This window comes from Schistocerca piceifrons, chromosome 6 (genome assembly GCF_021461385.2).
Source record: "Schistocerca piceifrons isolate TAMUIC-IGC-003096 chromosome 6, iqSchPice1.1, whole genome shotgun sequence".
In the NCBI taxonomy this organism is placed as follows: Eukaryota; Metazoa; Arthropoda; class Insecta; order Orthoptera; family Acrididae; genus Schistocerca; species Schistocerca piceifrons.
This window is the reverse complement of record NC_060143.1, coordinates 355,683,674-355,710,381: the sequence shown is the minus strand read 5'-3', so window position 1 is coordinate 355,710,381 and position 26,708 is coordinate 355,683,674.

Sequence of the window (26,708 nt, the reverse complement as noted above, 5' to 3'; positions counted from 1 at the left end):
GGATTATCAAGTATGGCAAACACGCCTCACCTGGAACAGAGAATCAGCTTTGCGGAACTGAAACACCTACCGAGAAAGCCTGTTGTGCTTCTCACCCGGATAGTGAACAGCTGCCTCAGGACTGGATACTTTCCAGAGGCATGGAAGATTGCCAGAATAGTGCCAATACCAAAACCGGGCAAGGATCTCTCACACCCTGACAGCTACAGACCCATAAGTTTACTGCCGACGCTGGGAAAGGTACTGGAACGTGTCCTACTGAAGCGCATGCTGGACATCCTTGTGGCACACAACAACATCCGACCGGAGCAGTTTGGCTTCCAGGTGAAGCTATCGGCTTAGTTACAACTACTGCGCATCACGGAATCTATCCAAGACAATTTCAACAAGAAAAGACACACTATTGGAGTCTTTCTCGATATAGAGAAGGCTTACGATAAAGTATGGCGACGCAGCTTGATCGTCAAGCTCCGACGTACCACTCCCCTACCAGACTGCTATTTAAAACTTCTCGACAATTTTCTTCAGGATCGCAGATTATATGTTCGCATTGATGACAAGAATTCAACAACACGGCCTGTCCTTGAAGGACTTCCACAAGGATCGGTCATATCTCCACTGCTGTTTAATTTATACATTAACTACCTCCCGACGGTGCCACATGTTACTGCCAGTTTCTATGCCGACGACACAGCGCTCCTGACTGCAGGCACCAGAATGGACCACCTCGTCACGCGGATGCAGCGCCAACTAGATTTAGTGGACCACTGGACCCACAGGAACAAAATAACGGTCAATGCAGAGAAAACTAAAGTTATTGTCTTCACACGTCGGAGACCCATCGTCAATGAACGCCTACGGATATCAGACCAGCCACTCCCCTGGGCAACAACTGTAAAATACCAGGGAGTGCATCTGGACGCCAAACTGTTGTACAGTCATCACATTATGGAGAAGAAGACGTCTGGCCTCAACGTTGTACAAAGCAGATGCCTACGATGGATCACTGGAGCCCAATGGTGGATCCGGAATCATGACATTCATCGAGCCTTAAGCGAACCTTACCTCTCAGACAAGGTCAAGGAGAAGGCACGAACCTTATTTCGGAAGTTGGACATGATACGTGACAGTACACCACAACTCACCACAGTAGGTACGGTAGAACCCTTACGCAACCACAAATTTAAAGTACCGAAGGCGATAGTATTTGAGCATCCGTAAATGATATCCCTACGTAATTCTCCATAATTTAAGGACATATAGTCCTTTAGCACTTCTACACACATGTTTAAACACACACCAAAAGCAGCGAGTTAAAGGACCCTTCTGCGTGCCCAACCTAAAGCTGAAAGAAGAATAAATAAATAAAGAGAAAATTTTTACCCATTCCATTCCCTACAGAAGCAAAAATCAACGAAGTTGATCAGACTTCAGCACCACCACCCAAACAAAAATCAGCCAGTTAATTATTCTCTTCATCTTATTAAAACAAAGTCTTTAGGCTGAAGAGCGGCATACTAAGCTGCTGCCAGCCCGCCTCCCTTGGGGGGAATCGAAATTCAATAAAGGAAAAAAAAAAAGTAACTCAGCCAGTCAGTCTAATCTCGCTTACGTCGGTTTACACCTCGCTTTGCGCTAGACCGCTTACTTCCTGGTTCGTGTGTGAGTGGACGTGTTTGTTTCCTTGTGACTCTGTTGTTCGGTCTTGTATTCGTTCTGTCCTTCGTTGGTCGTGTCCGTCCTCTCTCGTTGTGTTGTTGTTCGCGGGCCTCTCCGCGGGTTGCGCCGCGCTTTCCGTCATTGCTACCCCGCGACCGTCCTGGTCGCAGTTACAACACATGTGGAAACTGCAGGTACCGGTATGTCTTAGAATGATAACCCCTTCACGAGTCCACAGTTCTGCAGTGATGGCAAGCTCATCAAAAACCGTTAGTCCATGAGCCTTAGCGAAATCACTATACACTTGTTCCACATCTACTACTGCACTTTTCGTCGTAAATACTTTTGGTATGACGTCTGTCAGGTGCTTGATGTCCGTTGGCAAGTCTTCTACTGGTTTTATACGCTGTCGTGGTTTGGTCAATCTTTTAATGAGCCTAGTAACGCTGTTGTAGTTAACACTGTGCTTAGGTACCGTGTATTGGTGTAAAGATGCTCTGAGGATGGTTGCTAGTAAGCCGAAACCGGTTATCATCTAGTTACATATCTGGTTATACATATCTGGTTATACATATCTAGTTATTTTATTATTATAAAGACCATTAAAGTCGTAATAAATTATACAGGTCGATGTGTCCTAGAAGATTAAGGTCTTACAAATTTCTGTTTCCTATATATAATATGAGACATACAGATTCGATACCGAATTGAGTGGTCCACATCGGTACTGGTATCGTGCAGTGAATACATTAATGATTCTGTACTTCCTAATGGTTTATGTTATTTCAGTTAGCAGTTACATTTTAAATAACATAAAAGTTCAGATACATTCTCGTAAATGAAGACAAAAGATCAGCCGAATACAGCGTTAGTATACAACTATTTGTGCTGTTATAATGACTTTAGCTGTAAACCTCAAGTCATAGACGAGAAAATTATGCAGAAATATTATAGACGTCATGTGACGGTGTTACTTGTACCAGTCTTCAACATTACATTATCAATAATTAATACATTTGTTCCTTTTCTGTATCCTTTATCAATATCTTATAATGTCCTCTTCGGTAAATCGAAAAAAAACTGAGTCTGCGAATTAAGTTCTCCATTGTTACACCACACAGCGGCGTCTTTCGATTAGCAGACCGTTCTGAAACCGGCATCGGAGACAGTTATTAAACTTTGGAACGGAAACATTATCCAGATCGTCTGCATAAAGGAAGTTGCTCCGTATTGCTGCCCGCAGATAAAAGAGCTTTACCTAAAGCAACGCTCTCTCCTCCAGGAGGAGAGAACCAATATTTGTCGTCAGCTCTGTTTGCAGCTCAACACAGCACGGCACGGCGCCGTGTAGGCTGTTTATTCTGCTCGAAATTCGACTTCAGACGGCGCCAGTGTAAACGGGCTCTCTCAAAGGACTAACGCAAAGGTCTCCTCGGGTTTTAGCGAGCGTGTCTGTCGTCGTCCAAATCTCTCGAGGGCAAGTATCTCACCTGAAGTGATTACAGTGGAGCAGTAATTACCTAACTCCAATTAATTGGAGTTACTGGGACAACGAGAGTAATTAGCATAATTAATAGGGGTTTCCACAAAAGAGCAAAAAAAACTTTTGCTGAAAAGGAACGCGATTTTTCATCGGGAAGTTAAACTTAGTTATTGAAGCGAGCGTAATTATTCTGTTTTTCTAGTGTCAGTCTCACGATACTGCAATACTCTTATGTGGTGGGCACTTGCCCATACAGGATTCGGTATTTCTCTTTACCAACGAAGGAAAGGTACAAGCTTTTACAGTGTATGCGACGTCTTAAAATTTTACTTATTTGATGAAAAGTTAACAGCACAGCGCTCTGCATAACTGATATGGGGAAGACAAGATGGTGAGCACCTATTAACACATTGTTATTAGGTAATTTATACCTGTCCGTCCAGTACAAATTTTGTAACTGTTTTTAAACTAACTTCCTGATGACCTAGACACTTGAAATTTTAGGTGCAGCTCAAAACTGGATGACACTCTGTCTGTTCAGTACGGGGGCGGGTGGGGGGGGGGGGGTTGAAAATGTTTGGTAACACTTAATATGTAGGCTGACGTGCAGGGCCAATTTGTTGTGTAGGTAGTATCAGAATGCGTTTCTTGAGGAATAACAGTGGATGGGTACAGCTGAGCAGAGAGGGGAGATGGAGAAGTGAGAAGTTGGAGGATGAGATAGACAGACGGAAGATGAGATGGAAACATATTGGGGAGGAGGAGACAGGTGATGGTGGACGGAGGAGATGGACAGAGAGGAGGCAGAAGAGGAGGAAATGGATAGAGAGGGTGAGTATGAAATGGACAGAGAGAGTGGGAAGTAGAAATGGACAGAGAGAGATGGGAAGCGGAGACGGATAGAGAGAGGGTGGGGAAGGAGATGAACAGAGAGAGAGGGTGGGCAGGGGGAAATATGTGCAATATATGTGATATACACACACAGCGGCAAAGCTGTAGCTACAACATTAGTATTGAAATAAAAAAAATTTAAAAGTCATATCAAATTAATGTTGCTTGCTTCTTTATGTTATTTTTTAGGAAAATAACAAACACATTGATATTAGTAGATACATATAACACTTTTCTATTTCAGATATGATCAAGTGAAAATATATTGAAATTAATCTGAAATTTAACAAGTCTCTCTTATAATCCAATCAAAATGTTCAAGATATATTGAGAAATTTCACACACACAAGACTAAAAGGCAGAAAACCATTATTTAAATAAAAATAAGTTTTATTATAAGACTCTCCTGAATCAGACAAAAAGTTTACTAATTTCATGCTTCTGGAAGGCATAACATCAGCAACTATTCTGATTAACCAAATTACGCAATAATTTGCAGAGAACCGTCAGAGCTGCGATGTAAATTCTTTATTGCTTAAGGACTAGTTTTGAGCATACGTTCATTATCAAATCCTCCTAAAAACAGAAACCAAATGATAAGCTCTTTGTACGTTACAAAACTGTGCCACAATACAAAGATAATTGAGATCATTGATACATCCCAATAAGCTACGCAACGATGTATATTACGACAGCCGTATGAATGTTCATTGTAGTTCGGCACATACACTCCTGGAAATTGAAATAAGAACACCGTGAATTCACTGTCCCGGGAATGGGAAACTTTATTGACACATTCCTGGGGTCAGATACATCACATGATCACACTGACAGAACCACAGGCACATAGACACAGGCAACAGAGCATGCACAATGTCGGCACTAGTACAGTGTATACCCACCTTTCGCAGCAATGCAGGCTGCTATTCTCCCATGGAGACGATCGTAGAGATGCTGGATGTAGTCCTGTGGAACGGCTTGCCATGCCATTTCCACCTGGCGCCTCAGTTGGACCGACGTTCGTGCTGGACGTGCAGACCGCGTGAGACGACGCTTCATCCAGTCCCAAACATGCTCAATGGGGGACAGATCCGGAGATCTTGCTGGCCAGGGTAGTTGACTTACACCTTCTAGAGCACGTTGGGTGGCACGGGATACATGCGGACGTGCATTGTCCTGTTGGAACAGCAAGTTCCTTTGCCGGTCTAGGAATGGTAGGACGATGGGTTCGATGACGGTTTGGATGTACCGTGCACTATTCAGTGTCCCCTCGACGATCACCAGTGGTGTACGGCCAGTGTAGGAGATCGCTCCCCACACCATGATGCCGGGTGTTGGCCCTGTGTGCCTCGGTCGTATGCAGTCCTGATTGTGGCGCTCACCTGCACGGCGCCAAACACGCATACAACCATCATTGACACCAAGGCAGAAGCGACTCTCATCGCTGAAGACGACACGTCTCCATTCGTCCCTCCATTCACGCTTGTCGCGACACCACTGGAGGCGGGCTGCACGATGTTGGGGCGTGAGCGGAAGACGGCCTAACGGTGTGCGGGACCGTAACCCAGCTTCATGGAGACGGTTGCGAATGGTCCTCGCCGATACCCCAGGAGCAACAGTGTCCCTAATTTGCTGGGAAGTGGCGGTGCGGTCCCCTACGGCACTGCGTAGGATCCTACGGTCTTGGCGTGCATCCGTGCGTCGCTGCGGTCCGGTCCCAGGTCGACGGGCACGTGCACCTTCCGCCGACCACTGGCGACAACATCGATGTACTGTGGAGACCTCACGCCCCACGTGTTGAGCAATTCGGCGGTACGTCCACCCGGCCTCCCGCATGCCCACTATACGCCCTCGCTCAAAGTCCGTCAACTGCACATACGGTTCACGTCCACGCTGTCGCGGCATGCTACCAGTGTTAAAGACTGCGATGGAGCTCCGTATGCCACGGCAAACTGGCTGACACTGACGGCGGCGGTGCACAAATGCTGCGCAGCTAGCGCCATTCGACGGCCAACACCGCGGTTCCTGATTTGTCCGCTGTGCCGTGCGTGTGATCATTGCTTGTACAGCCGTCTCGCAGTGTCCGGAGCAAGTATGGTGGGTCTGACACACCGGTGTCAATGTGTTCTTTTTTCCATTTCCAGGAGTGTATTTAATATAAAGCAGTACAGGGCTGAACTACATTCACGTAACTGAGATAGCGCAGTGTGGACGATATTAGGAAGACTAGGATAGGGGGCGCTTCACGGAACTGCTCCGTCTAGCAGCAACTTTATTTTACATATGTTATTTTCTTCTACTAAGCGGTGACCGATACAGTTCCCCACAGTCGTTTAATGAACAACGTAAGAGCATATGGACTATCAGACATATTGTGTGATTGGATTGAAGAGTTCCTAGATAACAGAACGCAGCATGTCATTCTCAATGGTGAGAAGTCTTCCGAAGTAAGAGTGATTTCAGGTGTGCCGCAGGGGAGTGTCATAGGACCGTTGCTATTCACAATATACATAAATGACCTTGTGGATGAATGGTTCAAATGGCTCTGAGCACTATGGAACTCAACATCTGAGGTCATCAGTCCCCTAGAACTTAGAACTACTTAAACCTAACTAACCTAAGGACATCACACACATCCATACCCGAGGCAGGATTCGAACCGGCGACCGTAGCAGTCACGCGGTTCCGGACTGAAGTGCCTAGAACCGCACGGCCACCGCGGCCGGCCCTTGTGGATGACATCGGAAGTTCTCTGAGGCTTTTTGCAGATGATGCTGTGGTGTATCGAGAGGTTGTAACAATGGAAAATTGTACTGAAATGCAGGAGGATCTGCAGCGAATTGACGCATGGTGCAGGGAATGGCAATTCAATCTCAATGTAGAAAAGTTTAATGTGCTGCGAATACATAGAAAGATAGATCCCCTATCATTTAGCTACAAAATAGCAGGTCAGCAACTGGAAGCAGTTAATTCCATAAATTATCTGGGAGTACGCATTAGGAGTGATTTAAAATGGAATGATCATATAAAGTTGATCGTCGGTAAAGCAGATGCCAGACTGAGATTCATTGGAAGAATCCTAAGGAAATGAAATCCGAAAACAAAGGAAGTAGGTTACAGTACGCTTGTTCGCCCACTGCTTGAATACTGCTCAGCAGTGTGGGATCCGTACCAGATAGGGTTGATAGAAGATATAGAGAAGATCCAACGGAGAGCAGCGCGCTTCGTTACAGGATCATTTAGTAATCGCGAAAGCGTTACGGAGATGATAGATAAACTCCAGTGGAAGACTCTGCAGGGGAGACGCTCAGTAGCTCGGTACGGGCTTTTGTTGAAGTTTAGAGAACATACCTTCACCGAAGAGACCATGAGGATAAAATCAGAGAGATTAGAGCCCACACAGAAGCATACAGACAATCCTTCTTTCCACGAACAATACGAGACTGGAATAGAAGGGAGAACCGATAGAGGTACTCAAGGTACCCTCCGCCACACACCGTCACGTGGCTTGCGGAGTATGGATGCAGATGTACTTTATACCCGACTGTGTGATTTTAATCATGTTGGACTTTCCTATTTTGGTGTGTCGTACTAAGTTGTGTTTTAAGTTTGTATGTGATCCTATTTGTCGGTGCAAGAAAATTTGTTTTTGTGTTACTTAGTCAATGTTTTCGAAGTTTGTTTCATCGATCAGCCGAGTATGGTGCTGGGATGATGAAGTGTAGACGCATCCTTGCTTCCATTACAAATTGTAACTTAATATATTTTTCTAAAGAATTTTGCTTCTGTTTCTAATATGTATTCTGTAATGCTTGTTACTGCATGCGTGGACAACCACTTTATAAGAAACTGTAAACAGATAAGAAATATAGGTAAAATAAAGCTGTTCCGAGACGGCGCAGATGTGATAAACGCCCCCTATCCTAGTCTTCCCAATATCGTCCACACTGCGATGTCTCAGTTAAGTTAAGCACTGTACGGTTTTATACTACGGACGTGTTGAACTACAATGAACATTCATGTGGCTGTCGGAATGTATTTTATTGTGTAGCTTATTAGTATGTACCAATTGTCATTAGTTATGTTTCTACTGCGAGACTGTTTTGGAATGTAGAATGTGCGTACTATTTGGTTTCTGTTTTTTAGGCTTATTTGATAATCTCAGGCTCGAAACTAGTCATCAAGTAATAAAGGAAATTAATATGACAAATTTGACAGTTATCTGTAATTTATTGCATAACTTGGTTAGAGTAAGAAGTATAAAATAATTTTCGCAAGGCTCGTGTGGATTCCTAACCCACACAGACAGTTCTGAAAATGTGTGATTGTGAATTTTTTAATTCCTGTAAAAGTACCTGTATGATGTATAACGAAAAACGTGGGGCACATGTAACATATAGGGGGTCAGAACCAGTGTGAAAAGCTTTTATGGGTGTTACAGTGCAGACTGCGCTGAAAAATAACTATCAAGAAAAAAAATTCGGTACATTACGCCGTTTCCGAAAAAATCAACATTGAAGTTAGGCAGTCAGACCGCTGCGTGCACAAATTCACGCGGCTTGTTAGACATGGAGTCGCCAGGGGGCGAACAAGAGGGCTATAAAAAAATTGGACATGGGGTGGTAGTAAGCATCGAATCCGAGTCAAAGGTTGAGTAGTCTCGTGTGATATCATCTACTCTATGAGAACAACTGACAAAATTGTATCTGGCGAGCCACTTGAATCTGCGCATACAATGGCTTGGCTTGATTGGCTAACTTCAATAGCAATTAACCCACAAAAGGCAAAAGTATGGAATATTTTTCTTAACAACTATTACTCAGCACAACCTATCCTGCAAAAACCTTACAAGATTTTCAGACTGTTTTTGACCATCCTTTATAACTGATACATGAATTGTTCACCTCCTAACTATTGTCTATTGCATGAGCAGCACGTTTTTCGTCATAAATCCTACAAGTATTTTCACAGTTATTAAAAATTAACAGCAACATATTTTCAGAATTAATTGCATGGGAGTTAGGAATCTTTATGGGGCTTGGGGAAATTATTTTATACTACTTACTCCGATTTAAAAACGTTTTATTTAAATAATTATTTTTACCTATCACTCCACCTTAGCTAGTGATTTGATTGGTCTTACCAAAGATCAAGATGGGACAGTAACGGCTTACCTCAACAGCTGTAATATATATTTAAAATCGAGCCTGGCAAAACGTGGCTCACGAGCTATTCCCCCTGAAGTGATTGCTGCGGTGACGTCACGATCTCGCAGCAGCCTACGATTCGATTGTCTATCATCAATCGAGTTGAGAAGTCTCTCTTACACCGATTTCTGAAAGCATAGGCTCTCACACCTTCGTTGGCTGTCCGACTGCAAAGAGGCATCGATGTTTCGTTAGGCCACTTGCTCTCGGTGTGTTGTCCAGATTTACTCTCATTAATATTGCGCTATCATTCAGGTTGTCATTTTGGTTATGGTCTGGTTGTTATTTTGGGTTTGATTCTAATTATTACTTTGACTATTTTCTATTACAGTTCTAAAGAAAGTCGAAACGAAAGAATACTGAAAAGCGTGTTATCAGTGAGGAGTGGGAGAGTAAGTACTTCTTTGTATATACAATTCCGAAGAATAACCCAAATGTTTAATGTATACAAAATTTGTCAGTCGAAAAGAAGGTAGTAATCTAGCTCGACATCTCTCTTCAATCAGTGAAGGAACAAACAGACGTTACTCTCATGACGCTTTATGCAAAAGAAATTCTATAACTTTTCATTGTATTATACATCATGAACCACTGTTTTTTTTAAATGATCTTCAAGAAGAAGTCTGTAGCGTACAAAATGATCCGTTCATCATATAATGTAAATATTTAACATATGTACATGCATATATTTAACATATGTACATTAATGAGATCATTCATGTACGTACAAGAATGAGACAAATAAGTAACGCTTAGAGTTTTAGTAGTCTTGTGACGTTTACGTTTAGGGTCTAGGTGGGTCTCACGAACCACACTGGGTGACAGTCTTTGCTGCAACTGGCCGACGTGGCTGCGTCGGGGCTGTGACGGCACAGCGGAGTCGGTTGGAGGGAGAAGCGATCGCTGTAGGGGAATGTCTCGAGAGCTACGCTTTCCCAGCCTGATTTAGATTATTGCAAAGATTCTTTTTCTTAGCCTCGTGATAGACGCTATGCATTTAACTTTTTTTAAAAAAAGTAGTGGTAATGTAAGCTGAAAGTTTTTGTGTACAGGGGTTGTTTTCGTAAGAGCGTGCAAAAATGTAAGAGGACATAGAGAACGCTCCAATGAACAATTTGAGATAGGGAACCTGGGTTCGGAGAAGCCAGCTTAAGGATATACGATAGAAAATTTTCCCACTTCGTCTAACATTATTGTTTTCCAGTTTATTTACAACTAAAATGCATACAAGTATACACGTAATGTGTGGTTTATTTATATGTACATTCTTTATTTCCTGCAACGAAACAAGGAGGAAGAGCCTGATTACTAGAAAGTCATGAAGCAGATGTTGTTGACTTTACTTGTCCAAAAGGTGGCACTGTTGTATCGTATTTACACTGTTCCATGACATGAATGACGGACCCATTCATTAATCAGTGCTATTCAGAGGTGTACAGTACAGTACGATGGAATGGTACTGGTTAGTTTCGCAGAACTCACTGGCATGCACCTTGTGTATGGGAAAGTAAGTTGCAATACTCTCGCTGCTGAGAGGCTGTACAGGGAACGATTTCCTAACAGGCATGTGTGGGCCCTGGAGGTAATTCCGTGAGTTACGCAGTGCATTTGAGCGGTCATAGCTCTGTAATTAACTTATTGTTGAGTGCCTATTTCCGAGAATGCCCCACCATGTGTAAGCAACAACTCTGTGGCTAATTAAATAAATAAATAAATATAAAGAGACAAATGGGTAACGGAGACGGAGAGGGAGACATGGTGCACCAAAGCAATAGAGATATGGAAATAGATAGATACATAGATAGAGTTATTAAGTGTTATAGAAAGCGACCTCATTAGAAAAATGCATGAAACTATCAAAAGGCAATTAGAACTGTGTATCCATGAGATTACAATGAAATTGTATGGTGTCCAGATTTTACGGATCTTACATGAACTTTATCCATAATGACAGGATGATACAGTATGAGATCCTCAGAAAATAATAATTATATTATATCAATCAAAGGCAATTGCAGTTAATCTCATGTAGCGAAAACTAACAAAACAATATCTACCAATATATGGACAGGCATGAACAAACAACTCATTTTGGAGACGAACCGAGCAGGTAGTTAATCATATAATAAAACTCCCATTTAGCAAGAGAACGGCGAGCTTCATTGCAGAAAGGGATAAGGCCAGAACAATACATTACTCCTTTTAACGTAAATAAGGCCAGGACCAAGGGTAAGTGGCAGCACGTCATTAACAGGGCTAGGCTGCGACCCAGAAAGAAAAATAAAAATTTATTCACCTCTAGCGACATGGTGATTGGTTGAAACCATACCTGGCGATGCAGACGTGACACAGTGGGGAGGTCCCCAACACATAAAAGCATTTTCAGACCTAAAATCTCTCTCACTCTCGTCTCGCAGCGGACTGCACAAGTGTGTGGAAATAAGTGAGGGCGTTGAGAGCTTTGCTTTCTGGCGAAGTGAGCACGATATGTTTCATGTATCATGGTGACAGATAGCAAAGTGGTAGATAACTATTCCTGCAGGATTTTTGTGATCAAAGAAATTGTGCACGTCAGTCCTACCCATAGCGAGTGTGCAATAGCCATTATTTTGGCTAGGGAAAGATTAACATTCTACGGAATGCAGGAAAGTTGCGAATGAATGAATGCAGTCAAGGCCATAGTAGGGAATTAGCATTTCAGATCCAGCACAGAGACAACACTGTTGCAGATGCTGCTTGGTAAATTACCATTGTGCATTAGGCCACAGTAAACGTTTAGTCAAGATTTTGCTCACTCCAACTTGCATATGCTTTGACCATTGAATATCAAAAGCTATGGGACTAACCTACCCTCACATTGAGTACATGAGCGTTTTTTCATTAGTTCAAAAAGTAAATTTATTCTCCACCAACTCAGTGCATTGATCAACTACGACAATGTGGATTTAAATGAGCTGATGAGGATTTTTAACAATCATTACTTCCTGTGATAAAACATTTTCATGTTTAGAGATAACGATTTTAATAATCGCTATTTCAGTGTGTCCAAGAAGTAAATATTTTTTTATTGAGTCTCAAAAGTAATTGAACATGATTGTTGTTTATCACTTGACCCGTGAAAGCAACGGTTGATAAATTGTATGTAGAATAAAAAAGGGAATAGCTGTGTTGTCTTTCTAAAATAGACCACAAACTTTCACTTTTGTTAATTCATGATTATAGATATATGACAGCAGTATTTCTAATGAATTTTGTTACGATCGACCACCAGATATTAGCTGCCTTACAGGGCCAGGTTCATATTTATTTAGAATGTCTGTTTGACACCCTGGGCTAGAGAAGACAGTTCAGATGTTTTGTCCATTTGCGCGCTAAATGGTAAGCTAAGTTTGCACACATTAGTACACTCACTGTGCAGATACAAAGGTTGGACGTACGACAAAACAACGCAAAAAACATAAAGGAAAGAGTTGCTGGCTGTGAATAACTGAATGGGTACGCTCAGCCACATAGTGGGAACGAGTATTCATCCTCCGCACGCCATGGAAACTTTATTTATAGTGTGTAAGAGTTGTGTCCTTCGTGTATCTGTTGAGTGCAGGGCCCCCACGAGCGTGCAGAAGTGCCGCAAAACGACGTGACATGGAGTCGACTAATGTCTAAAGTAGTGCTGGAAGGAATTGACACCAGGAAGCATGCGCGTTACGGGGGGGGGGGGGGGGGGGGGGGGGGGGTGGGGGGTGCCGAGATCTGGTTCTGAACAACACGTATCAAGGTATTCCAGATATGCTCAATAATGTTCATGTCTGGGGAGTTTGGTGGACAGTGAAAGTGTTTTAAACTCAGAAGAGCTGTTCCTGAAGCCACTCTGTAGCAGTTCTGGACGTCGCATTGTCATGCTGGAATTGCCCAAGTCCATTGGAATGCACAATGGACATGAATGGAGACAGGTGATGAGATAGGGTGCTTTTGTATGCGTCACCTGTCAGAGTCGTATCTAGACATATCATGGGTCCCATATCACTCCAACTCCACACGCCCCTCACCATTACAGACCATCCACCAACTTGAACAGTCCTCTGCTGACATGAAGGGTCCATGGATTCATGAGTTGTCTTCATACCTGTACACGTCCATCCACTCGATACATGCGGCTTTTCGCGGATGATGCTGTAGTATACAGAGAAGTTGCAGCATTAGAAAATTGTAGCGAAATGCAGGAAGATCTGCAGCGGATAGGCACTTGGTGCAGGGAGTGGCAACTGACCTTTAACATAGACAAATGTAATGTAATGCGAATACATAGAAAGAAGGATCCTTTATTGTATGATTGTATGATGGCGGAAAAAACACTGGTAGCAGTTACTTCTGTAAAATATTTGGGAGTATGCGTACGGAACGATTTGAAGTGGAATGATCATATAAAATTAATTGTTGGTAAGGCGGCTGCCAGGTTGAGATTCATTGGGAGAGTCCTTAGAAAATGTAGGCCATCAACAAAGGAGGTGGCTTACAAAACATTCGTTCGACCTATACTTGAGTGTTGCTCATCAGTGCGGGATCCGTAACAGGTCGGGTTGGCAGAGGAGATAGAGAAGATCCAAAGAAGAGCGGCGCGTTTCGTCACAGGGTTATTTGGTAACTGTGATAGCGTTACGGAGATGTTTAGCAAACTCATGTAGCAGACTCTGCAAGAGAGGCGCTCTGCATCGCGGTGTAGCTTGCTGTCGTTTCTGCGTTTCTGGATGAGGTATCGAGTATATTGCTTCCCCCTACTTATACCTCCCGAGGAGATCACGAATGTAAAATTAGAGAGATTCAATCGCGCACGGAGGCTTTCCGGCAGTCGTTCTTCCCGCGAACCATACGCGACTGGAACATGAAAGGGAGGTAATGACAGTGGCACGTAAACCGCCCTCCTCCACACACCGTTGGGTGGCTTGCGGAGTATAAATGTAGATGTAGATGTACACTCTGAAACGAGACTCGTCCGACCAGATGTCTGTGGGCCCAGGCGAGGTGTAAGGCTTTTTGTCTTGCATTCATCAAGGGTGCACGATTGGGCTTTCGGCCGAAAGCCCATATCTATGATGTTTCATTGAATGGTTAGCACGCTGCGCTTGTTGATGGCCCAGTATTGAAATCTGCAGCAATTTGTGGAAGGGTTGCACTTCTGTCAGGTTGAACAATTCTCGTCAGTCGTCGTTGGTCCCGTTCTTGCAGGATCATTTTTCGGCCGCAGTGATGTCGGAGATTTGATGTTTCACCGGATTCCTAATATTCACGGTACCCTCGTGAAATGGTCATACGGGAAAATCCCCACTTCATCGCTACCTCGGATGCTGTGTCTCATCACTCGTGCTCTCACTTAAATCTTGATAACCCGCCATTGCAACAGCAGTAACCAATCTAACAACTACGCCAGTCACTTGTTGTCTTATATAGGCGTTGCCGACCGCAGCGCCGTATTTTGCCTGATTTGTATCTCTGTATTTGAATGGGCATGCCTATACTCGTTTTTTTGGCGGTTGAGTGTAGAATGTAATGTTGATGTTACTATGAAGGAGCACAATACAATGAATTTCAATTATCGTTAATTATTAGTCACGAAGACTTACTTATATGGACAACTTATCCTTACAGATACGAACAAGGAGCAGACCGAAGGATCAGCTGACATGAAAGAAATGGAAAAAGTGACAAAAAAGACAGAAATTCTATCTTTTAGTCACGTAGATAAAAATTAGATTGTTTATTAGGATTCGGGTGCAAACACTATGGAGTTCATTTCTCGTCACAAGAGTACTATTTCCTGTTTAATAAAAATCTATTCAACGTAAGTTATACTGGCTAAGAAAGAAAAAAAAAAGTCGTTGTGACGCTTCATATTTATGGATGTATGAACTGCAGTTCTTTTGACGAATGGCGGCTACAGTTTTCGATGGTGGTTTTATTTTTAAATACATTAATGCACTCAGCAGAGCTTCCACGATACTGGTAGAATTTGATATTTGGTTCGATTGAGCTTCATGAGAATATGTAGCAGAGGTCCGTTAACTGTGAATTTGATGTATGGAGGCCACCAAGAAAGCTTTTCCGCGTCGGAGTTACTCCGAGGGGTGTACAGTTATTAGCCGTGTCATTGCCTTAATGAAGACGAGCATATTTGCGCATGAAATTCACACGCGTAGTCGCTGGACCCTCGCATGCCGAGGTACTGGGTAGTGGCTCTGCATCCAAGGAAGCGGACTTGGATTATACACGCCAACGATAATAAACTTTTTTTAATGGAAGAGACTTATTTTTGTGGATTTTAATCTTTTGAGTCCTAATTTCGTAACAAATAAGCCGTCTTAATCACTGTTTTGTTTTATAATTAACACTAAATATATAATAATGAAATATTTTCGTGATTTTGGTGATAGATATTTCATATACTAATTTAGTTAGTAACTGGTTTAAGCCGAAATTTCGGTGACAAGGCTGCTGACTTTAAAAGAATCTATGTACTGTACCTTGTTGTTTTCATAACCCTAAACACCTTATTTTGTTTTCATATAAATCGTATTTGATGTTGAACATCGATCCCATCTATTCCCTTAACTTCTATGGAGTTATTTCTTTACTAAAGATCAAATTACCATTTGTGATCTGTAAACCATTGACTTCACCGACGCGAAGTATTACGACTGAGTACGTGAACACTTTGCAAGAGTCCTCGTCAATCCAACCTTCAGATATGCACTTCAGGACAAACAAATTGCACGAAGTGTTACATTTGAGTAACCTTCATGTGAAGGCAGGTTTCAAAAGCTTGTGTCCTCACCGGTGTCGTCCGCAGCTCATGGTCTAGTGGCTAGTGTTGCTGCCTCGGAATCACGGGGTCCCGTGTTCGATTCTCGGCCGCGTTGGGGATTTTCTCTGCCCGGGGAACGGGTGTTTGTGTTGTCCTCATAATTTCATCATCATCATTCGTGGCAGTGGCTACATTGTACTGAGTAAAAAATTGGGCTGTGGAAGAACTGTAACTTTCTACGGTCGCTGATGACCACGCAGTTGAGCGCCCTACAAACCTAACATCATCATCTTCTTCACCGGCGTCCATTCACATTCCAGTATCCCAGGCGTGCTCCGAATTAGTTTCTATTTCATCGATAGTGTCAACAGGACGGGAACTGTATATACACTCCTGGAAATGGAAAAATAAACACATTGACACCGGTGTGTCAGACCCACCATACTTGCTCCGGACACTGCGAGAGGGCTGTACAAGCAATGATCACACGCACGGCACAGCGGACACACCAGGAACCGCGGTGTTGGCCGTCGAATGGCGCTAGCTGCGCAGCATTTGTGCACCGCCGCCGTCAGTGTCAGCCAGTTTGCCGTGGCATACGGAGCTCCATCGTAGTATTTAACACTGGTAGCATGCCGCGACAGCGTGGACGTGAACCGTATGTGCAGTTGACGGACTTTGAGCGAGGGCGTATAGTGGGCATGCGGGAGGCCGGGTGGACGTACCGCCGAATTGCTCAACACGTGGGGCGTGAGGTCTCCACAGTACATCGATGTTGTCGCCAGTGGTCGGCGGAAGGTGCACGTGCCCGTCGACCTGGGACCGGACCGCAGCGACGCACGGATGCACGCCAAGACCGTAGGATCCTACGCAGTGCCGTAGGGGACCGCACCGCCACTTCCCAGCAAATTAGGGACACTGTTGCTCCTGGGGTATCGGCGAGGACCATTCGCAACCGTCTCCATGAAGCTGGGCTACGGTCCCGCACACCGTTAGGCCGTCTTCCGCTCACGCTCCAACATCGTGCAGCCCGCCTCCAGTGGTGTCGCGACAGGCGTGAATGGAGGGACGAATGGAGACGTGTCGTCTTCAGCGATGAGAGTCGCTTCTGCCTTGGTGCCAATGATGGTCGTATGCGTGTTTGGCGCCGTGCAGGTGAGCGCCACAATCAGGACTGCATACGACCGAGGCACACAGGGCCAACACCCGGCATCATGGTGTGGGGAGCGATCTCCTACACTGGCCGTACACCACTGGTGATCGTCGAGGAGACACTGAATAGTGCACGGTACATCCAAACCGTCATCGAACCCATCGTTCTACCATTCCTAGACCGGCAAGGGAACTTGCTGTTCCAACAGGACAATGCACGTCCGCATGTATCCCGTGCCACCCAGCGTGCTCTAGAAGGTGTAAGTCAACTACCCTGGCCAGCAAGATCTCCGGATCTGTCCCCCATTGAGCATGTTTGGGACTGGATGAAGCGTCGTCTCACGCGGTCTGCACGTCCACCACGAACGCTGGTCCAACTGAGGCGCCAGGTGGAAATGGCATGGCAAGCCGTTCCACAGGACTACATGCAGCATCTCTACGATCGTCTCCATGGGAGAATAGCAGCCTGCATTGCTGCGAAAGGTGGATATACACTGTACTAGTGCCGACATTGTGCATGCTCTGTTGCCTGTGTCTATGTGCCTGTGGTTCTGTCAGTGTGATCATGTGATGTATCTGACCCCAGGAATGTGTCAATAAAGTTTCCCATTCCTGGGACAATGAATTCACGGTATTCTTATTTCAATTTCCAGGAGTGTACATAAACAACGAGTTCAAACTATGAGACCTGGCAGGTCATGATATTGCTGTCTGCCAGCAATTAGGTGTCTGGAATGGTAATTAAATCAAAATAGCGCGGTTTACCACTTTGTAATTTATGCATCCCTTGCGATGGCTGCCCTTGGGTATACGTTGTCGGGGAAACCATTGGTTTTCAGACAAATGTTTAGTAGGATTATTTGCTTGTTTCGTTATCCTCCATTCTCCTTTTTCGTCTGCTGCTATAAATGGAAATGTCGTGTGGCTAGGGCCTCCCGTCGGGTAGACCGTTCGCCTGGTGCAGGTCTTTCGATTTGACGCCACTTCGGCGACCTGCGTGTCGATGGGGATGAAATGATGATGATTAGGACAACACAACACCCAGTCCCTGAGCGGAGAAAATTTCCGACCCAGCCGGGAATCGAACCCGGGCCCTTAGGATTGACAGTCTGTCACGCTGACCACTCAGCTACCGGGGCGGACGTCTGCTGCTATAATAAAGTATGGGTTAGACTCTAAGAAACATATATTTTTAATCTTCGTTAATATGACACTGATTTCATTCCAGATTCCTTTGGAATGTGTATTCGTCCTAGTTTGTATCACTTCAGTACCAGCTTGTGTCATTATTTATTAGACACCGACTCATGCTTTATTTTATTTAGTTACTTAAGATCTTCAAATAGCAGATCTGGTTTGAAAAGCACATAGTAATGGCAGAGAGACCGGTATGCAAAACACACTGTGAACAGTACTGGCAGTCAGTGTCACCAGAGAGGATGAGACTGCCTGCTTGCTCTCTCTCTCTCTCTCTCTCTCTCTCTCTCTCTCTCTCTCTCTCTGTAGGTTTGCGCACGTTATGATGATAGACGACAGAGTTTACGGGGGTCAATCGATATTTCCGGTTAATCCTATTGTGGTCATGGTCTCTTACGTCATCATAGCGCCAGAAGTCACGGAATCTTGTTAAGGACCACAAGGGCCCATTATTAGGTTCGTGTGTACAGGGTTCGACTGCAGGTGGCTATCCTACAAACATGCGCACAGACGAGGGAGGGAGAGGGAGAGCCGGAGGGAGGGAGGGAGGGAGGGAGGGAGGGAGGGAGGGATGGAAAGAGAGAGAGAGAGAGAGAGAGAGAGAGAGAGAGAGAATCGCACGTTATACCACAGCGATGAAGGACTGTCCAAAGTTGGGGTCGGAATGGAAGGCATAATGAGGACAGCGATTTTCTTAATGAGATGTAAAGATTCTAACTTATGACAAAGCTTATTCACAAGACATTTGGCATACAACAGTGTAATAAACGAGGAATTTGAAACGTTCTCAAATCAATTACACATATTGCTAGATAGATAAAAAGACCGAAAAATCTGTTCCACAGCAACAAAACAGTTTCTAGGGAATGTGACTACCTTTCGCAAACAGGCATCTTTGCTAGTGGCGTGGCCTGCCCTCTATGACGGGGTTCGAGAATTCTATTGCCAGTCGATCCTACACCTGCTGTCTAAAAAGAATCGCAGTGGGGTTAAGAACTATCTATGTATCAAAGAGATGGGGGGTGGGAGTGAAGCAGCACTGTAGCTCACGGCTCGCGAATTGTTCATCTAATATTTGAGAGTGAGAACACTCAGTGACTAGTAACAAACCTTACACATAATTAAAACCTTAATGAAAGTTTTTGTTGTTGAAAACCTCCACAAAATGATGAAAGGAAGAAAGTTTATCTCTAACGACATTTTCTCTGCCAATTCAGTAAAACTGCCGCATGAAGCATGAGGTTTTATTACATCCTTACTACTACTTGTATTGGCGACACATTTTGCACACAATGTCCACATATACCACTATTTCTTTATTTTCATTTGTTATTTTCTTTTAGTCTGATATCTGTATAAAAGAACAGACCAAATGTTGCACTTGAGATTGGCATGAGTATAACACATAATATTTTAACACAATTTCAAATTTGTAAGTAATACCTAAGCATTATGCTGTCTAAGAGGGCAAAAATCTACATAGAATATCTACATAAAAGAAAACTAATAACTACGTACTACCATTTGGCCATCTGGCGCATAGACATCTGTCCGTCCGGAATCCAGAAGGCACAGGCAGCAAGTCTATTAGATATACCTCTGAGTGTACCAACAAAATTATATCAGTGTACAACACTTTTTTTGAGTCATCAGACTGGTTTGGTAAGACCCGCCACGAATTCCTCTTCTGTCCCAATCTCTTGAAGTATTTGGTGGATATATTCCAACCTCTGCGTTCTTCTACAGTTTTTACCTTCTATAGCTTTCCCTAGTACAATGGAAGTTATTCTGTGATGTCTTAAAAGTGTCCTGCCACCTTGTACCTTCCTTTTGCCAGTGTTTTCCATACACTCCTTTCCTTGCCGATTCTCTGGAGAACTTCTTCATTTCTTATGTTATCAGTCCACCTACTTTTCAACATTCTTCTGTAGCATCACATCTCAAATACATCGATTCTCTTCAGGTTTTCTCAAAGTCCATGTTTCATTACTACGCAATGCTATGCTCCCAACCTATATTCTCAGAATTTTTTTGCTCAAATTAAGGCGTATGTTTCATTCTAGCAGATTTCTCTTGGCCAGTGATAGCCTGCTTCTTATGTCCTCCTTGCTCCGTCCATCTTGAGTTATTTTGCTGCCTAGGTAACAGAATTCTTTAACTTCATCTACTTCGTGAGCACCAATCCTGATGTTAAGTTTCTTACTATTCTCATTTCTGCTACTTCTCATTATTTTCGTCTTTCTTCGATTTCCTCTCAATCCATATTCTGTTCTCACTACACTGTCCATTCCATTCAGCTGGTCTTGTAACTCCTTTTCATTTTCACTCAGGATAGCAATGTCACGAGCAATCTTATCGTTGATATCCTTTCACCTTGAATTTTAATTCCACTCTTGAACATTTCTTTTATTTCCGTCTTTGCTTCTTCGATGTAGAGATTGAACAGTAGGGGCGAAAGACTACATCCTTGTCTTACACACTTGTTTATCCGTTCTTGGTCTTCCATTGTTATTGTTCCCTTTTGGCTCTTGTACATATTGCCCGTCTTTCCCTATACCTTACTCATATTTTTCTCGGGGTTTCGATGATCTTGCGCCATTTGATATTGTCGAACGCTTTTTCCAGGTCAACAAACCGTATGAACTTCTCTTGATTTTTCCTTAGTCTTCCTTCGATTATCATTCACAACGTCAGAACGGCCTCTCTGGTACCTTTACCAGTCCTAAAGCCGAACTCATAATCATCTAACAGGTCCTCAGTTTTCTTTTCCATTCTTATGCGTACTATTCTTGTCATCAACTTGAATGCATGAGCTGTTAATCTGACTGTGCGATAATTCTTTCGCACTTGCTGGCTTTTGTAATCCGGGGGATTGTGTGGATGATGTTTTTTCGATAGTCCGGTGGTATATCGCCAGACTCATACATTCTAGTCACCAATGTGTACAGTAGTTTTGTTTCCACATCCCCCTATGATTTTAGAAATTCTAAAAGAATACGTCTATTCGTCTTACATTATTCGATCTTAAGTGTTCAGACCTCTTTTAAATTCTGATTCTAATACTGGACGACGGAATATGGTTCTAAGTCATAAACATTAAGCTGCGTTAAAATGAAACTGCAGGACGAAATTTGCTAGAAATACTGGTGAAATAAGTGTAAAAATACCTGCGAAATAAGTTAAATGTATTAGACACGTGTGTAGGCAGGCAAAGCCTTAGGTGAAAGGCTCATTCTATGTGGTGATGGTACTCACGACTCCAGAGTGTACCGGACCACAGTCAATAAGCCATGCTCGAAACACTCGTAGCACAGCAGCTGTATGAGTTGGCAGTGCGAACCATATCGTGGTCCATCAGGGGCCGCAACTGACACCAATAGGTATCACGTTCGTGGATAGCGTTTGGTGGATGCCTCGTTAAATACCGGAGCACTGATCTACGGTGGACAGTTCCCTTCACTACGCCGAGTCGTGTACAGTCTCCAGTTCCCATTGAATCGTCCGTTGTCTCTGAGACAGGCTTCGAAGGCATAGTAGGCCAACTCTGGACTCCACGTTGGCATCACTCAGAGGCACAGTGACAGGACTTCAATATTTTAGAGGACTTGTAAAATTTCAAAAGTGTAATTGTGCTGAAGAAGCATAATTTGAGTTGAATATTTCTTCATATTTAATACATATCATTTTATTACTAATTGTTTGGAGCCTTTCTGATTGAAGATAACCTACGCCGTCCTCCTGAATTCCCAACACTAAACCCCTGTAACGATTTCAATCGAACTTGGTTCACATATTAGTTATGCTTAGGAAAGAAATACTGGGGGTTACGAACCACCGGCCTTCTATTGGATTGGAGTGATAATGTGGAAAGAAAGGGTGGAGGACGAGATGGGCAGAGAGAAGAGAGTGGAGGAAATCGACGGAGAAAGGACGGGAGATGGACGGACAAGAGGGTGGGAGAGATGGGCAAAGAGAGGGAGAGGAGGAGATGGACAGACAGAGAGAGAGAGAGAGAGAGAGAGAGAGAGAGAGAGAGAGAGAGAGAGGATTTGGACAAAGAAAGCGAAGAGGAACAGATGGACAGAGAGATGAAAGGGGAGGAGATGGGGAGATGGACAGAGAAAGGAAAGCGGAGGGGGGGATGGACAGCAGCAGAGGGAGGAGATGATGAGCTGCCACATGGGTGGAGGAGGAAATCGACTGAGACAGAGGGGAGGAGGTGATGGACAAAGGAACAAATGGAAAGAGGAGGGAAGGAGCAGATGGATGGAGAGGAGAGGAACGGACGGACAAAAGTGTAGGAGATGATGGACGGAGAGAGATGGGTATAGGCGGGGGAGGAAGAAGACTGGACTAATAGAAGTCTGGAGTACGTACCAGGGCAATGCCAGATACTCAGCTGGTACTTTCCTTGCAATAATTACAGCAATGTTTACAGAGAAAGACAGCCAAATTCGGTAGGTGAAAGTGATATATTTAGATGATAGAGGTGTGCAATATCTACCCCTATATTCTGAACCAACCCCTCAAACCTTTAACAGTTCTCTCGAAATAAAAATTTTTCCTGTTCACCATTTCTTAAATTATAACTTATTCTTTATTTGTATTATCTTCGTCAAGACGAAAAATATTGTTTACAATTCAGCCCCTCAGATCCCAACGAAGATTATACCACTCATTTAAAAGCCAAGGAAGACAAGGAACGTCAATGTCGCCAGTTGCAACAGAGTATTCTTGGAATTGGCGCCCCTTTATGGTGTGAAAAATCAGCCAAGGTGCGGACTGTCTTTCTCTGGGAATCTTGCAGTAGACAAGGCTTCGTCTGTACTGTTTGTTCGCGGAGAACGGAAAGCAGAAAACATTTTGACATGTGGTTCGTACCATAAAGCACGAGAGAGATTTGTTATTTGGTAGCGTCGCAACCATGTGACACCATAGGAGGGCCAACTGCAGCTCCACCAGGACACCAGTGTCCTGAACCAACGACAACAAATGGGAACATGACAAAAACGACAGACGAGCATAAAGACGAGACTGTCAAGTCAAACACCTTACAGTAGTCTAATTTCCAAACTGTTATTTTGTTTGGCTACCAGTTTCGGTGATTTACTGCTCAAGCCTTCAAATAAAATAACAGTTTGGAAATTAGACTCTGAAAGGTGTTTTGATTTGACATCCCGTAGCGAACAACCGAGCCCCGAAACCATCTCCGAAAAGATGGGCATACACAGACATAAAAGCGAGTGCCAGCTCTCCGTGATCTTAACGGGCATTTCTAGAAAATTACCCAAGAGGGCAAGATTCTAAAATTGCCATTTCTTAAATAACTGATTTGATGAATCTGAAGGTATATACGACGTAAGGACTGAATTTAATAGGAAGTACACAAAACTTCCTGTATCTCGAAAGATTTTTGAAGGTAGATTAATTTGGAATCTAAAACGTAAACACCTTCCATTAGTATAAGCCGTGTATGCTCTGTCTTTAACTATCTGTTGCTATTTTTGTGAATAAACATCATGTTATTTCGAATTTCAGCCTTTCATGTGTACTGATAAAGGTTCTATTGTATAATGTAGTGTGTCCATAGATTTCATCTAAAAAAAATCATGACTTGGAGGATACAGAATTTTCTTTTGTTGTAAAACGTCTAGCAGCTCTCGAAGTTTTTTCGTTTGTCCTTTGTTGCAGATTTGAGCGGAGTGCATCAAAATGGCGACGGACCAGTAAAAGATGCCATGTATCCTCTGGTATTCAGAATCCAAGTCTGTGAGAAATGCACAATGGAATTATCGACACCAGTATGGGAGGGAACCACTGGAAAATACAAGTATAATGAGGTGGTTCGAAAATTTTAAAGAGCGTCAAAAACCTTCCACAAAGTATTGCATAAACGGTTGTGCGTTTTCGCGTACAAAGAGTAAATGGTCCAAATGTTACTGTAATAGTAAGATCATTGCTAAATCCTAGAATTAAGTGGTGAAACCGAAGGCTTACCGTCACGGTGTGGTAAAAGTCCGAAATTTCTAACTATAACAGAGCGAGGTGGCGCAGTGGTTAGCACACTGAACTCGCATTCGGGAGGACGACGGTTCAATACCGCATCCGGCCATCCTGATTTAGGTTTTCCGTGATTTCCCTAAATCGCTCCAGGAAAATTCCGGGATGGTTCCTTTGAAAGGGCACGGCCGACTTCCTTTCCCATCCTTCCATAATCCGATGAGACCGATGACCTCGCTGTTTGGTCTCTTACCCCCAACCAACCAAACCAAACCTTCTAACTATATGTGTTACTGTAAAAGTAAGATGATTGGTAAATCCTAAAATTACTGGTGAAACCTAAGATTACCATCACGTAGTGGTAAAAGCCCGAAATTTCTTATTATATGCATACATTTCGAACTTTTACCAAGAGACGTTGGTAAATCTGCGGATGTACCCATACCAACTGGTAAAGACGTATTCATTAAAAAAATTATCTTTATGTATGTTAAACATTCTTGTATTCCAATGTGATCATATGAGCAATATTCCATATTAGTGAAAAATGTTGTAAAAAATTTCACTTTGTGAACGTTAATTGTTTTTACGACAAGGGTGACTATTGTGTCAGTTCGAATCACATGATACGGAAGACGATGTACATAATCATTTTTTAGTTGAACACTTTTTTAAGCAATTGCACTTTTTGAACCCTTGTCCTTCAACAAAAGATTGTTTGGCAACCTCTTCCCATTGACAAATTTCTTCTTTTGCTGCTTCTTTGACATTGATAAATTTTCCTTGCGAATGTAAACTGGTTGCTAGTGTACAATGACTTCAGTTGACCAGCTTTGGTACTAAGTCATCCTGAATATTTATCACTACTGCTATTATAGATTTTGCATAAATTTTTGCTCTCTCTGCATCCGGTACTTTAATTCTCAATTTGTATCCAACTGAAGGTTTTGGAATTTTTTTACGTAAGGCTGCTTTCATTTTCATTGCCTGTAATTGAAGACTTTTCGATACCTTGATTTGCTCTTTCGACTGATCCCTGAGACTGACTGTGCCTCGGTTTCCCGTGAACTATCTTTATATCACTCCGCAACCCACATAAACTTTGGATGACTTGGTTACAAAACTCTCTACCATTATCAGAATGAAGGATACTTAGGGCACAAAAGGTGGTAAAAATGTCCAAAAGATGATAATATGATACTTCATCAGCCCTTTTCGAAGTTAATGCGCGGAAGATTACAAATTTTGTCAAATGATCTTGGTATACAAGTATGAACTTCGACTTATTGTCTCGGTTTGTCTGCATGTCGATTAAGTCAATTGGGCATCGTGAACTCATTTCACTGTGTATGATAGGTTTCACTACAACGCTCCTTCTCAATGTATCTCCTTTTTATGACATGGTTCACATAACCTCAAAGGAGTAACGATTGATCCAACAGGCACATTCTTGTACTTACGATTCGGTCCCACAATCATCCGTGTTTGGCCGCCATGGTCTATAGCAATGTGGCTCTCACGTAGTACGTCAAACTGTTCATCAGAACGAACGTAAATACGAATTTCTTCTTTTCCAGCAGACATCGATGCTAAGAGTCTCTCTTCATATCCGATGTTGAGAACATCATATCGCTTCAAACGTCTGTAGTGAACAGATTTTTAATTGGAAACGATTTTTGCATTTTTCACTTCACTTAACAGAATATTATACTGCTCAGCAGGTACATAAAAACTGTTGTCCTTCTTCTTATTCAGTGATTCACTTAAAAGTTCGTAAAATCTGTACGCATAACATCAATTCTGATGCAAAGCTGCAGAAGAAACACCACTAAAACGAGTCGCAAAGATGGTCCTACGCACAATGCTCCACACTGACAAACTACGAAGCGGTGAGCGGAAAGCTCATAATTGCCAACAAAGGAACTTCTCTGAACACAAAATTGGCAACAATGAAACTTGTCTGAACTTGGACGACGGAGCGGGGAGTCTTCAATCCAGCTTTTACCAGTTTGCATTGGATAATCCTAAGATTTACTAATGTCTCTTGGTACGAGTTCGAAATCTATGCATATAACGAGAAATTGTGGACTTTTGCCACACCGCGATGGTAAATCTTAGGTTTCACCGGTTAATTCTCGGATTTACCAATTATCTTAATTTTACAGTAACACGAACACTGTACTCAAACTAGCGTACTCAGCAGTATGCATTCACGTGTGGGAGCCGCCACAGATGCTGACAATGACTGCCTGAAATAGTGTGTTTTATTAAATGGCTGGAATCTCACTGAGTGGAGCAGAACTGATCCCCGGTGAACAGTGGA